This window comes from Lissotriton vulgaris, chromosome 4_1 (assembly GCF_964263255.1).
Source record: "Lissotriton vulgaris chromosome 4_1, aLisVul1.2, whole genome shotgun sequence".
Lineage (NCBI taxonomy): Eukaryota > Metazoa > Chordata > Amphibia > Caudata > Salamandridae > Lissotriton > Lissotriton vulgaris.
In genome coordinates this window covers 208,905,436-208,920,935 of record NC_141691.1, presented here as the reverse complement: position 1 = coordinate 208,920,935, position 15,500 = coordinate 208,905,436, and positions in this window count along the sequence as shown.

Below are 15,500 nucleotides of genomic sequence, written 5' to 3'. Positions count from 1 at the left end.
TAGAATTGAAAATTCTTGTCATCAATATTTGCAAATTCTGAATTGATCAGGTAACATCTCATCATTAAAGTTACCATAGTCACATTTTACAGCTGGTACTCTTAGATCGTTGACAAATGAGTCAATAGATTTATTAGGCAATTACCCTTAGTTTGTGTCTAGCTACATTTTTTTTATATTTTAACTTTATTTGCTGGATAGCCATCGCATATACATCTGTGTCATCTTCACTTTCATCGTCTGGAATGACTTTTGCTAAATGAAGAATTCATCTTCTTCTTTCAGACCACAAACAATGTTTAAAATCGCCAATTTTCTTTTTTCTGTGGACTTTTCCTCTTCAATAGTTTCTAAATAATCTTCAAATCCATCTTTCCATTGGTCCTACTCAAGTGTTGGCTCCGCAGGACTGGATACAAAATTCCTCCATAGTCCATCCTAAAATAGAACTACACTGGTAACCAAATAAAAATAAATAACAATGAAAACAAAAATTGACTAAATAAAAGCCAAATAAATACAAAATTTAGGTGACACAGCATACAGACAAATCTCTTAAAGTGTGTAAATCACTGTGTTTGCACCATATTAATAAGTAGTGTGTGAATCACTAAACTCCCGGCATTCACAATGGGACACAATACATTAAGGTAGATGAATTTCTCAAATGTAAAGTAGAGAGTGCAGGCTGAGTTTCCTTTATAGTCCTTTCTTCGAGTAAAGTAATAAAAAGAACAGGTGGTGCCGGGAAGCACAACCGTACAGGGATGTAGCCAGGCTTCAACTGACTAATACTGTCAGAACATTAATGATGCAACAAGCATTCTAGAGGCTCGCTCTAACACGAGCCTTAAAGCAATATACTGTAAAGGAAATACAACATAACACATCCCCCCCCCTCACAAGGAAACATAAAATATATACAAGCTAGGGATAATAGTAAAAAGAAGAGCGAGGAAAAAATATATAACAAAGGAAAAAAAAAAACCTAAGAAAACCTACCTAACATCATCTTTAAGCCAACTAGGCAAAACTCTTTTCCTTTTTGAGCCTTCTGCACCAGCCAAACAGGGCTCTGAATTTTCGTCTATGTCAGTGGAACTAGAATCCCCGTTTCCATCCTTGTTCCCTACGTCACCTTGACCTAGCGAGGACCCACCAACCTGACAGTCCCTAACAGGATCACTAACCATCCCTTCTCCTTCCCTTAATTGAGGAAGCAAACCACCTGAAGCTAACTGAGATTGTAACTCACTGTTTTCAAAGTAGTCTTCCACCCAATCAAAATCACCTGATTTCTTACTCAGAACTTTCTCCTCATCATGATTTTGACAAATGTCGAAGGCAACATCCTTAAGGTTCCAAACTTTACCATAACTTAATCTAACCGAGTTCCTAAGAACATCAACAACCCTTTTCGGCGAATCAAATTTATTTTCACCCTTCAGAACCTTGTAAGGTTTCCTGATCCTTACCCAATCTCCAGCTTTCACTATAGTGTCCTTTGCACCATGTCGTTCATCATAGTACTCCTTGCTTTTGAAATGAACTAATTCTAAATTCCTTTTCACTTCCTCAGGTGACCATTTCTGCACACTCTCCTTAAATAACCAACCTGGATTAAACTTACACCTGGGTAATATACCTCTCATCATCACAAAAGGGGACACACCAGTACAATTGTTCAAAGTCACTTTATAAGACCAAACCGCCTTCTGTATCTCTACTTTCCAATCCAAATTCCTGTTGTTAGCCGCCTGCAAAATACCTTTAATCACCCTATTAAAGCGTTCCACTGTTCCATTCCCGCTAGGATTGTACAAAGAGGTTGTTTTATGTTTGATGCCACACCTCTCAAAATACTCTTTAGCAGCTTTAGATAAAAACTGTACTCCATTATCCGTTAAAATATTCACAGGTAACCCTTCCATCATGAAAATTTTATCCAAGAATTTCAAAACTGCTTGAGTGTCCACTTTTTCCACAAACCTAACCACGGCCACTTAGTAAAAAGATCAACAGCAACCAGACCATATTCTTTCGCGTCACCTATCGGACCAAAAATGTCCACTGCAATAGTCTCCCAGTGAAGATCCAGAATGAGTCCCTCACTCATCGTTGGTCTCAATGTCCTCAAGGATTTATCAGCTGAACTACAAACTGGACAATTTTTACAAAAGTTTCTATCTCCTTATCAACCTTCGGCCACCAAAACAAACTCTTGACAGCCAACTTAGTTCTCACTATTCCAAAATGTCCCTCATGACACATTCGTAAAATCTTTTTCCTTAACCCTGTAGGTGGAACAATCCTGTCTCCCCTCATTAAAACCTCCTTTTCAAACGATAACTCAGAACGTACTTCCCAAAACGGTTTTAAACTGCCTGTCATAAATTTTTCTTTAGGTCATCCTTTGCAAATAAATTTTGAAACTTCCACTAACTCCTTGTCAATATCATGCTCCTTAGACCATTCTTCTCTGCTGATGGCAGGAACCCCAGAATCTTGTACCAAAGCTACGCTAAAATTCCCCCATGGATCATCAACACATTCCTCTAGCGGTGCAGGCAGTCTAGACAAACAATCCTACATTATCTTTCCCTGGCACCTAACTAATACTGTATATGTATTCCTTCATACACATTGAAATTCTTGCCAATCTATCAGAAGCTGTTGCAGTTCCATCTGTAGATAAAATGTGGACTAATGGTTTATGATCCGTCCTGATGTTTACCATCTTACCCCATACAAATGCACAGAAATGCTCTAATGCCCACGCACAAGCTAAAGCCTCCCTTTCTATTATAGGGTATCTGCTTTCCGCTGGTGACAAAGCTCTGGACGCAAACAAATAATCCTCTCTTTTCCATCGTCCCCAACCTGCGACAATACAGCGCCTAAACCTTTATCGCTTGCATCAGTTGTCAAAAGACAATCCAAATTAGGGTCAAAGCTTGACAAGGCATTTACTTTTTGCAATTCCCATTTAACTTCAGCAAACTCTCTCTCACACTCCTTTGTCCATTCAAATTTCACATTTTTTTTAATAATGATCTAATATTATACACCTTTGAAGTGAAATTCTTTAAAGAATTTAGCGCAGTACTCTGCCATTCCTAAGAAGGATTTGATTTCTTCCTTAGATTCAGGTGCAGGCAATGAAACAATGCTTTCAACCAGCGACACCTTTGGCCTGACACCCTCCTCACTGATGATATGTCCTAGATAAGAGACGCTTCTCTCGCCAAATTTACATTTGGATAACTCTACAGTTAATCCTGCTGAATTTAGTGTGTCAAACGCCTTCCACAGTTTTGCATCATGATCTTCTTTGTTGGTACCTGCAATTAAAACATCATCCTGGAAAAAACAAATACCTTCCATATCACCAAATAATTTGTGCATTAACCACTGAAAAACAGCAGCGGCTGATGCAAGCCCAAAAGGCATTCTTTTAAATTGGAAACAGCCAAACGGCGTGATGAAAGCCGTTAAATGTCTTGATTCTGGCTCCAAAACTACCTGGTGATAGGCAGCAGAAAGGTGTATCGTGGAGAACCAAGTTGCCCCTCTTAAGGAAGAGACCATCTCATTAATTTTTGGTAACGGGAACCTCTCAATCACAATATTTTTATTAAGATGGCGTAAATCTATACATAAACGAATTTTGCCATTGGATTTCCTCGCTACTACTACTGGACTAATCCACTCTGATGAATCTACTTCCTCGATAACACCTTTAGCCAAAAGACCTTGAATTTCTTTCTTTACCTCGTCCCTTATCAACAGGGGAATAGGTCTGACCTTGTGCACTTTAGGTTGTGCATCACTCTTGAGCATAATCCTATGCTCAAAACCTTTCAATTTGCCCAACTTTCCTCCCACTACATTAGTGAATCTACTTTTCAAGACATCTTTTATCTTGCTGCACTCATCCAAGACGAAAACCTTCTCTTTGCTGTTAGGGTCCAAAATGATGTGAAGATTTTTCTGGTCATGCCAGCCTAGGACAGATGGTCCCGTTTTGGCTATGTATAACTTCCCTCTTGTTACTCTACCTTTAAAAAGGAAAGTGAGCCATCTGAAACCCAACAAACCTATCCTTTCTCCTGTGTAACTCACAGGATTAACATCAGAGACATTCAATTTATCCCCTATCTTGTGTGTAAATTTCTTCCTCCATATCTCTTCGTTAATGATAGTGTATGGAGATCCAGAATCTGGATACACTTTTACCTTTATACCTCCTAAGGACACTTCGCAAATTGGTTTACCCTCCATTGCTTCATCAGTGATATTGAGCATATAATTTCCCCTCACATTTTTCACACAACTTTCCTCATCTTCACCACTCTCCCTAGCACTCAAATCTTCATTCCAGATACATTTAACATTACTACGCTTGTGACACAATTTGCTAAAAGGGCCCATCAATCCACACACTCCACATTTTTTCCTTAGAGCAGGGCACGACTTGCTGTAAGCCATGTGTTCTTTGCTATCGCAACGGTAACACCTTCTCTCATCTACATTCTTTTCTCTTCCTTGATTCCTGAATGGTTGATTAAAGTTTTTGTTCTGAAACTGTCTAGTCTGACTCTTTGCCGCTCCTTGTATTTTGAAAACTGCAGGTGACGCTTTGTCCGATTCTTTTACTGTGTCCTTGACAACAATGGCACATCTCCCTGACATTTCCGACTTCCTCATAATAGCAAGTACGTCATCCAAGGGTGCCGCACCATTTACCCAAAGACGGTCCTGAATCGGTGAGTTGTCATTGTGCATAACTAGTTGGTCCCGAATGAGGTCATCATGCAAATTTCCAAATTTACACTCAATTGCCAGTTTTTTGAAGTCATCTAACCATTCATCGACCAATTCTTCTTTCTTTTGCTTCCTCTGAAAAAATGTGTGCCTCACTACACCAATACACAGTTTTGGTGCAAAATATCTATCCATATCTGCAATGGCATTATCAAATTCACTTAAATCTGAATTAACCACTTTTTGCATTCGTGAATACGTTTTTAAACCTTTTGGTCCCAAAGAATGCAAAAGTATTCTTTTCTTCTGTTCTGGTTTCATTTTTGCATTCTCATCAATAGCACAAATATAATTGTTGAAATACTCTTTCCATTCTACCCACTTCATATCTGGTTGAGATCCTGTAGCCCAAAAAGGTTGTGGAGGGCTGATTACAAAACTCTGTTGAGCCATCTCCTCTTTCAATATGCCCTGAGGTTGATCTCCAGTATCCATAAATCGTAATTCACTTAAATATAGTTGTAAATTGCTCCAATAATACACAATAAAAATATGTTCCCATAACACACAATATAATGTAAAAGTGTCCCGACAGTCTCACCTGTTCTTCCTGTGAAGTATTAATAAATCGCTTAAATATTCTTAATAATGCTGCTGATTCGGTTATTCAGTGCTTCTTCGTGTGATTGTGCGAGTGAAACTGACAGAGAAGTATTTCCGATGAGAAGAGGAAAATTTAAAATGCCCGCTACGCAGGGTCCCGCAATGTGACCTTGCGCGTATGCGTCATCTCGCAAGTAATCAGCGTCTGAATGCCGAGAAGAAGAAGATGTTCTGAAGAGGTTCGTGGGGTCGCGCAGCCAAGAGACCGCGCATGGAACTCCGCACTCGGTCAAAAGATGCAGGCATGCGCCATCCAACAGAAACCAGTGAGTCAGAGTGATTTTCCGCCTACCTTGGATAACTTGATATCGTAGATATCGTAGTCGGCTCACACAGGGAAAGCAGGCTCACTAGGTTCACGCAGACGTTACCTGAGATATTCTATTGTGAATTTCAGATGATTTTTTTTTCTCCATAAAAGTGCAAAAATTCCCCACAACGTCCAAAATGATCCGGATCCCTCGTTGTCGCCAATTGTAAAGTAGAGAGTGCAGGCTGAGTTTCCTTTACAGTCCTTTATTCGAGTAAAGTAATAAGAAGAACAGGTGGTGCCAGGAAGCACAACCGTACAGAGATGTAGCCAGGCTTCAACTGACTAATACTGTCAGAACATTAATGATGCAACAAGCATTCTAGAGGCTCGCTCTAAGACGAGCCTTAAAGCAATATACTGTAAAGGAAATACAACATAACATCAAAGTGTACGAATCACTGTGTTCACACTATTTTAACATGTGGTTTGCGAAACACCAATCTTCAGTATTTGCAGTGACTGTAAGACGTGCTTTTCAACGTTTCTTTCGTCTTATCGAAAAATTCTTTGATCACCAATAACTTACTCCATACAGCGTGATCTCAATTAAAATCAAGAGGTTCTGGCCAATGCTGTAAAATGGCTGCCAAAACAATGTGATTCGTCATTTTCTAATCAAATTTGGCTTGCCCTTTCGCGTTGTTACGCACCTGACGCAATAATTGTGGGAGACAAGAGCTCTCTCACTCAGGCAGTTCTCGTGCCGATGTACACTCGGACGTATTGTTGTTGTCAAAGCAGCATTGCATAGCCAGCCCCTACTGAGCTCGTGACGATACTTGCTCAATAATAACTATTGAGCTAACTCTGTCAAAATTCACTTTCATATACTGAACATGAAAGTCGACCTTACTGCCAGGCGGGCATTGCCGTTTATCACTGGAATCAGCAACACCTTCAAGACCAGTTATGGACTGTCAATACCCTTCTACAAACGGATTTTCATTCTTCACCTGGGGCACGAATTCCTCCTTCAGGCTTCCCTTCTGTGATCACGCTCGTCGCCAGTGCTGTAACCTTCAGTGTATACACCTTCACCTTCGTGAGTTATGCTTCTCTTTTTATTATAAGTAAGTACTCCATTCAATATAAGGGACAGCCTGATCTAACTGCCTCGTCTGGAACCTTAACGTGTCCTTTTCCTCTACAATCTGGAATTCATGTCAAGAATCTGTACATCCTTGAGGATAGCACATCAGTAATCATGATGTTTCATGGCCATATCTTTGTTTGTTGGTTATTTGCATGTAACAATACAGTTTTCTTGGAAACAGCCTTTAAAACGCAGGCTGGGCCACGCCTGCCATTTCCCCGCAAGCAGAACCACGCTTGCCTTAACCACGCATATTCGTGATGAAGGCGGCAGTGCACGGATGGACAGGCACAGGAAGAGGAAGGATCAGATGAGGAAGCTCTGGGACCTGGCCTGGTAAGTTTGGCTGGGATTTGAAGGGATGGGGCAGTAGTTTTTTGGGGGTGGGGGAGTTTTTAGGGCTCAGGGGGTTGCTTCTTTTTAGGGCAGGGGGATGGGTGTAAGGGCTCGGGTGTCAGGGTCATTTTCAGGTTTAGGGGTCAGTATTTAGGGCTCAGGGCAGTGGGCTGGGGTCAGGTTAGTTTATAGGACATGGAGGGTGACAATTGGGGCTCAGTGCAGGGCAGGGGAAGGGACAGTTTTTAGTAGTGGGGCAGTTTTAGGCTTCAAGGTGGGGGGCTGGGTCGGGAAAGTTTTTAGGATGTAGGGGTGAGTTATAGGGCTCAGGGCAGAGAGGAAGGGACAGTTTTCAGGGCAGGGAACAGTTTTAGAGCTCAAGGGTGAGTATGGGACAGGGTCGGTTTAGTACCTGGGGCTGGATTTTAGGGCTCAGGGTGGTGGGGGCTGGGGTGTAATCTTTGCCACCATATCCCTCTACAAATCATGCCTTTACCAAGAAATTGTGTGGTACAGGCATTCGTTGTAAAGATGCATTCGTTGTTGGGGCCGCATTGTAAAGATACGCGTTGTTTAGACATGCGTGCTTCTGTCACACAACCCATTTTCCTAAGTATTGTCCAATTGATGCCTTTAAAATGTATCTTTTGGGCACTCTAGTAGGCAAAATGAGATTCAACTGAGGCATCGGAAACTGAGTGACTACCTCTATCCATTAGCAGGATCAGAGGAACTTACAGCTTTTTCTGAGGAGCACCACGGATGACCAGCCGCTTTGCTGGCCACAAAGAGACGACCGCTAGGTACCAGTACTGGCCCCCTTCTACCACGATACCACAATATTAATAGCTCTTGGGGGTCTTCTGTCCAGAAACACCAGCAAGTGTCCAGATACACCAGCCGGTGAGACTGAACGTAGGGCTGAAGGGCACGGGGGGAATTTGCTCTGACTCATAGCTCTGCGGTGCTGGAACACTTTGACTTTTATAAAGCACTAGTGGGTCTTCTAAGACTCAAACTCGTAGCAGTGACTATAATGAATGTTGGCTATTGTAAATGGGGAAATGACCACAACTAAGAGACAAGGACGAGAGACGCAGAACTGTGTCAGGACAATTCTAACGTGCCTGCCTTAGAATGGTTGTGTACATTATATGTGTATGTCATATTTCACTTTGTGTTCGTAAATGATATATCACTTCTACATGAAAAGCTAGAAGATGGCTGGACATTTGTTTATTGTTGTAGCTGTATATATTTTGAGTCTTGTACTTGTGTACACCACGGACCCACCTCCTACCGCTCTGGGAAGCCTTGGACTGCTCAGCTCGCGCTACCACTGAGAGGCAAGTGTTGAAGGTGTACTAATGCCAAGTTGCTCAGGACCCCTAGTATGTAGGGAGCTGGGACATCAGAAGTAAAATATTTCAACCCCCCCATGCTTTGGCCACTTATCCCTTTGCTGTGTCGGCTTGCATCATGTTTCTTAAAGTAACTGTTTCCATTTCCTTTAAATATCTATATTCTACCTATAGCAACAAACACCTGATAGTAATGCATCTGCATGTTTCACACTTTACAGTAAGGGTATAGTTGAACAGTATTCTATGTCTGTGGAAGGGTCTTTTCTCGCTCGTCTATGCGACCAGAGCTGAAGGGTAGAAAATGAGAAAAACCTCATAATACTTTTCCAGTATGAAATATTCATGTAACAAACTACACATAGCACAGTACGTAGGTATTCATTTTCTTACAGATATCACCAGAAGCAAGGTACAATCAGAAACTGTAAGTATGCTCAGTCAAACTAGGAATCATCTATTTTTTACCTTTGCTCATGCCAGAAAAAAAGGATCAGAAATCTGTCATAAGCTAAAGGCAATGTGCTGGGAAGTGTAACTTTATGAGCTAAACTTAGATAACTCTTACAGATACTATACAATCGCAGTTTCACTCTGTTTGAGTTTCATCATGTTATGTAGTTGTCAAGACCTGAGACAAAATATTCAGAATGGAGATAAAACTCAGTAGCGCAATTAGAGGGAGAGTAAAAAAGAAATTAGCAAAAGTAGGAAGGTCATCATTTTGGCCTGATCATGCTCATTTATTTAAATGATACTGGTGCCATGTGCTCTGCTAACCAGGTCCAGGGGCAGTGTTCAGTCCTTAAAAGGTATATGGTAATTTGTTTACCTATAATTGATCAAGACAAACTACCTGTAACTCCCTGGTATATGATAGGGCATGTAGGTTTAGAGACCCCAGTGGAATTAATGCACTTAAGTGTTTGAACTGCTGTAATGTCTTGTGGCATTTTAAAATAAAACTGTATCCAAATTAGACTTTTGAATTTAAAGTATTCCAAAGTCCAAACCTACCTTTATATTACACATAAGTCACCCCTTCATTTGCCCTAGGTGCCCCAAAGGTAGGGTGCCTTGTTCTAAAAAGCAGGTACATTATAAAATATGCTTTATATGCCATGATGAGGGAAAAACAGCCAAGCTTGTTTTTCCCATTGTAATGCTACTAGCTCCATAGGCTAACATGTGAAGGCTTTATTAACCTTGAATAAAGTCTACCTTATGACAGAAGTTAGCTAGCATAATAATTCAAAGTATAAAAATAATAGGTACAATAAATCCAACAATTTGCCTGGGTCGAATGTTTTATAACTATTGCAGGAAAGGAGTATCAGAACTTACTTAACTGAACTTACCTAAAACAGCCCAGTAGCAGCCTCTACTGATTGGCAAGTCTCTGACAGCCTGAGCCAGGCTGCTCCCTGAGTAGGTTTGAAGAGGTATGGGACTGAAACAATACAGCCATTTGGTGTGTGGAGATTTGCTTCTTGGAGCAGCCAGGGACAGGAAGAGGGCTGGGGAGATAAACTGGACTTCAATGGTAGAATCATAGATGTCAAAGGACCTAGGCTGAAGCATCAACAGACTCGTAGATAGTACCTTTTGTTGTTGCAGCTGACACGATTGTACGAGCTGGTCCGGGCAACTGCCGCGGTTGCGTTGTGAGATGGAAGCGTTGCTGCGTGCAGTGCCCTCACGGCTCAGTGCAGGCAGTGGCTCGTTGATGGCGTCAGTGAGACCAAGGCTTGCATTGAAGAGTGAGACGGCGCTCAATGCTGTGCTGGCAGGTCACGGTGCGGCGACGGAGCTGGTCGATGTTTGAGTTGGCCAGCAATGGAGTCGATGATGTCAGTGCAGCGTGTGGTGAAGCGGTGCGGAGTACAATGCCCACAGGATGCAGTGCAAGCAGAGGCTCGTTGACAGAGTTGATGAGACCAGGGTTGCTTTGCGAAATGAGGCAGTGCTCTCTACAGTGCCTTCAGGACACGGAATCCTGCGACGGACTCAGTGACAGATTCGGTTACCCTTTTCTTCTCCAGGCAACTGAAACAGCGGTTCTAGCGACTATTCCCAGAAGCGTGGTGAGGTCTTTGATGAACCTGAGACCTCGCGAACAGGGGGCAAGCTCCACTTCAACCCTTGGAGATCTTCCTCAAGGAGGGGACACTGCACGCTGCAAAGTCCTTTTCCTTTCTTTGTCAGGAACAACCACTGCAGGCCAAACCCAGATAGCACACAGCAAAGGGGCAGTATTTCTCCTCCAGTTTCTCCAGCTCTTCTCCTTGGCAAAGGTTTCTCTTGATTTTCCAGAAGTGATCTAAAAGTCTGGGGTTTGGGCCCCTGTTTTTTATACAGCAAAACCCTTTGTTCTCTGGTGGCAGAGGAGCCTGGTGCTCAGTCAAAACCAGTTCTGTCATCTCTGGTGTAGCTTCCTGACAGTAGGTGGAGACAGCATTGTGTCAGGCAGACCAGGCCCATTCAGGTGAAAGAAAATCTCCTCCCCCTACTCTAAATACAGCCCAGGTCTATTCAGCCCAGCATTGACTCATCCAGAATCTCTAGAGCAACTGCTCACCCCCAGCCCCTGTCACTCAAAAGCCAGATATTCAATGCATATCATAGCAGAGGTTCGCTGGATGGCTAAGCAAGAAAATACCTACTTTCTAAAAGTGGTACTTTCAACCACAGAATGTAAAAATCACCTTCACCAAAAGATACATTTTAACATTCTGAATTCAGGCATACTAAAATGTATTTTCCTAACTTTTTCCCAGGGGTAGGTAGGTTTATAAGATGTTATAAGCGAGCTCCCTATGCTATCCTACGGGAACAGGTAGTCAATAGTGAAAAACAAAGTTGGCAGTATTTCACTGTCAGGACATGCCACATACACCAGGGCATGTCCTACCTTTCACATACACTGCACCCTGCCCACAGGGGTACCTTGGACCTACCTTAGAGGTGACTAAAATGTAAGAAAATGGAAAGTTAGGGCCTGGCAAGTGGTTGCACTTGCCAAGTCAACATGGCAGTATTAGACTGCACACAGGCTCTGCAATGGCGGGCCTGAGTTGCATTTAGAGGCTGCTTATGTGGGTGGCACAACCAGTGCTGCAGGCCCACTAGCAGCATTTGATTTGCAGGCCCTGGGCACATTCAGTGCACAGTACTAGGGACTGACCAATAAATCAAATATGCCAAATAGGGAATCACTAATCCATAACAATACTTTAGAAAGGGAGCACTTGCACTTTGGCACTGAACAGCAGTGGCAAAGTGCCCAAAGCATCTAGACCAGCAAAAACGAAGTCCAACACACAGCAAAAATACAGGAGGCAAAGGCAAAAATACAGGAGAAAAGCACGCCAATGGTGCCAGGTCTAACAAGGCGTCAATGTGCATTGTGGACAGTTAGCAAGTTACTCCTTAGGATGGGCTTATAGCATGCCTGCTAGAGTGTTTTCATGTTGTGCCTGATGAAGAGAGTTGTGTTCTTAGAGTCTTATATGTCATTCACCAGTGCTTGTAATGAAGTGTGAAGCAGCTGGACAGGATGCTTGGGCTCGGGTAAGGTATTTGTGTTTGGCTGGAAGTGTGTATACATAGCCATATACATAGCCATGAAAATGCTTGGCGATTTGGTGGGACATAGTTATGTAGGCAAAGGTGTAGGAGTTGTTTCCTGCCCACATTGCATTCTTTCGATGAAGTTGTAAATGCTAGGTTCCTGAGCAAAGCTCAAGGGAAGTCTGTTCAGCAATCAAGATTTTACAAGGTCAATGACAGCCTATAATTTCTTGGAAACATAGGTATGGGAAGATTCAACAAAGTATGCAAGGTATAAAAAGTGTTTCTTGTGAATTGGATCAATGGGGAGGTTATCTATCGACTGGAGTCCATGATTACTCCCAGGCTTAACACTTTTGTCACTGAAGCTGGTGGTGGGCCAAACCCCTGGCATGAGATAGTAGGGATTAGTCCATGATTGGCCCTGGGTTTCTTACTTCTGCAATGCCACTAATGGTGGCACCTGGTCCTGGGGCATGATGGTTGCTTGCCTTCTCAATTTTCTTCATTTCATTTTCAGATGGTTCCTCAGCATCCATTGGTTGATGGCTCTTTGTTAGTGGTCTAGTCTTGAGGTGTTTAGATTCATCAGATTTTCTAGCTGAAGGGTCATCTGAGTGCTACTGATGTAAGTGTATCACTGTAGGCTGAAATATAAGTAGGGCTCCCAGTTTTATGGTATTTTTTTGTTGCTATTTCCGTCTGTATTAATCCATATTTATTTTTTGGGCATTTTGTCTGTATTTATCCACATTTATTTTTGCCACAAGCAAAAGACGATGCTACAGTTAGTATTTTTATACATTTAATAAATTGACAATGCACACGTGCGCTCACTTAAACTAGCGATTTGTTGTGGCTGTAACAGTGCTTTAAATGGTCCGTTACTGAGTAATTTGAAAAGGAGTGTACCTGTGCTTTTCAGTTCTGCTATAAAAACACTTGAGGATAGAGTAAAAGCACTTATCAGGAGCAAACATGTTTCAGCGCTTCTGTATTTCTATCTAAAGCCAGCTAGAAATCTGCCTTCAAATGTCTATGGTTTTCACACAGAAAGTATGTGCCAAATGCGAACCAATGGGTCGCCAGGGCGTGCATTCTGAACACCCCCTTCACAGTGAGTTTGGGTCTCAGCTGTGGGGCGTGACAGAAGTAGACAGATCCTGTGTTCCCATCTAACTTGGGGACATCCCTGTGTGTTGTGCACACCGTTGGTGCTTGAGAAAATAAGCTTCCAAATGGTAAACTGTTTATATTCTTTAATCGTATTTCTTCATTATTTTCATGGTTTACGACTCATTCTCTTTTTGAATACATTAAATATCCTTGAAATGGCTCCAATGCATTTCGGGTATTAAACCCTTCATCTGGGAGCTTCTGAAAACGACAAACATGGGTTTCTGAAATTGACAATAAAAGATATAGCTGTGTACATTATCTAATAGATAAAAGATCGTAACATGCGGGTAGGGTTGGTGGGGTGAGTGAACGGATTACATAGCGTGGTGATCGGGAACATAGCATCGTGTCTTTTACTGTGTTCAAAGAGTGAGGCGTAGGCGGTTCAGTGCATTCAGATGTGCTTTAAAGTGTCTAATCGCGTTGGCGGCGATTGAGTAGTCATAAACACTCATGTGCTGGGTGTCGGTTAAGTATCTGTAAAAGAGTAAGCGGGATTGTGTGTTATTCGTAAACCGGTTTCTATGCGGCGGGCGTGTGGGGCACCTGCATGGGCTTCATTGCGTGGTACTTACATGCTGTTAGGGTGCTCCGTGCTCTATGGTTAGGTTTCGGCGTTCTCCGCGAGTCAGGAAGTGGACGACTAACACTCAGTGGTGTGTGCTAAATATAAACGACGGACTACACTTTTCCCGCAAACCAGGAAGTGGGTAAAGATCCTCAAGGTAAACAACGGACTGTATCGTTCCCCGTGAGTCGGGAAGTGAATTACAAGTGAAAAACACTTGGCATGCACAATGTTCAAAAAATGTGTATGAATTGGAGAAACAATAATGAACAATAATGAAACAATAATGAAACAATAATGTGATTCCACTGTTAGGTGAATGTACGACCCCTCGTACTTCGGGAAGGTCTGTATCAGGCATAAAGCACCTTAGGAAAGGTTTTTTATAGGTAACATGAATATTCCAAGCGATCATTTAGTCCCATGGGTTTCATGGACTGTAGTCTATAAATCCATGTCATTTCTCTTCTTAAAAGTTCCTTGTGATTGTCTTTGCCCTCATGTTTTTCCACAACTTCTAGTATCAAGAATTTTAGTTGTGACACGTTGTGTCTGGACTCCATGAAATGTACTGCTACATTGGACTTGGGGTTGTGTGTCCTGATATTGGACTTATGTTCGTTGATGCAAATTTTTATTTTTATTTCCGTTTTGCCAATGTAGGTGATGCCACACGGGCATTTGACAAGGTATATGTGTGTGTCGCAAGTCGCACTGACTTTTAGTTTGATTTCATTCCCTTTCATCGGATGGTTGATGGATGTGCCTTTTATGATGCAATTACAATTACCGCAGTTCATGCATGGTTGAGTTCCTTTCTATTTGCTTGTGGTGATTGAGGTGTTGTTGAGGATCTCTTTGATGTTTGCACTACGGGTGTATGCAAAGATGGGGGGGCTTTTGAACGAGTCTCCAAAATCCTGTTCAGCAGTCAGGATTGGCCAATGTCTTAAAATGATCTTTTTGTAAGCAGCGCTTAGTGTGGAACATCTTGATACTAGGACCATTCTGTCCTCCTGTGTTTTAATTATGCTTGTCAGTAATGTTTCTCTTGGAGTTTTTTGAGCTTTTTCTATGGCCTTATTTATGAGCTCCTTTGGGTAGCCTCTGTCTTGAAATCTTTTTCCCATCTCATTCAACCGTGTTGTTGTTAGTTGTGGGGTTGAGGTGGTCCTTTTTACACGTAACATTTGTGATGTGGGTAGGTGTTGTTTTAGGGATCCTTGATGAAAGCTAGTGTATAGCAGGGTGTTATTTCTATCCGTGGGTTTGCGGAATAGATCTGTCTCAAAACCAGGGATGTCCCCAAGTTAGATGGGAACACAGGATTTGTCTACATTTATAAACGCGCGCCGGACGGACGCACCACCTGTATGTAGCACCCAACCCTTAAACAAATTTAATTAAGAACATCACTAACATTTCCAGAACATTGCTGTGCGCCCTCCAACAACAATTGTTTAGTCATTTCCACATTCCGCCCAGTGGAGGACGGCACGCCACACAAAGATAACATGCAATACGAAGAAATAGCCAGATCAACAGAAGCCAGGGCTGACATACTGGCTTTTGATGAAGGAGAAACAGCTTGCATATATGCATTAATCAATGAAGATATAGCTACAAGCACCTCCAACCGTACAAAGGAACAAT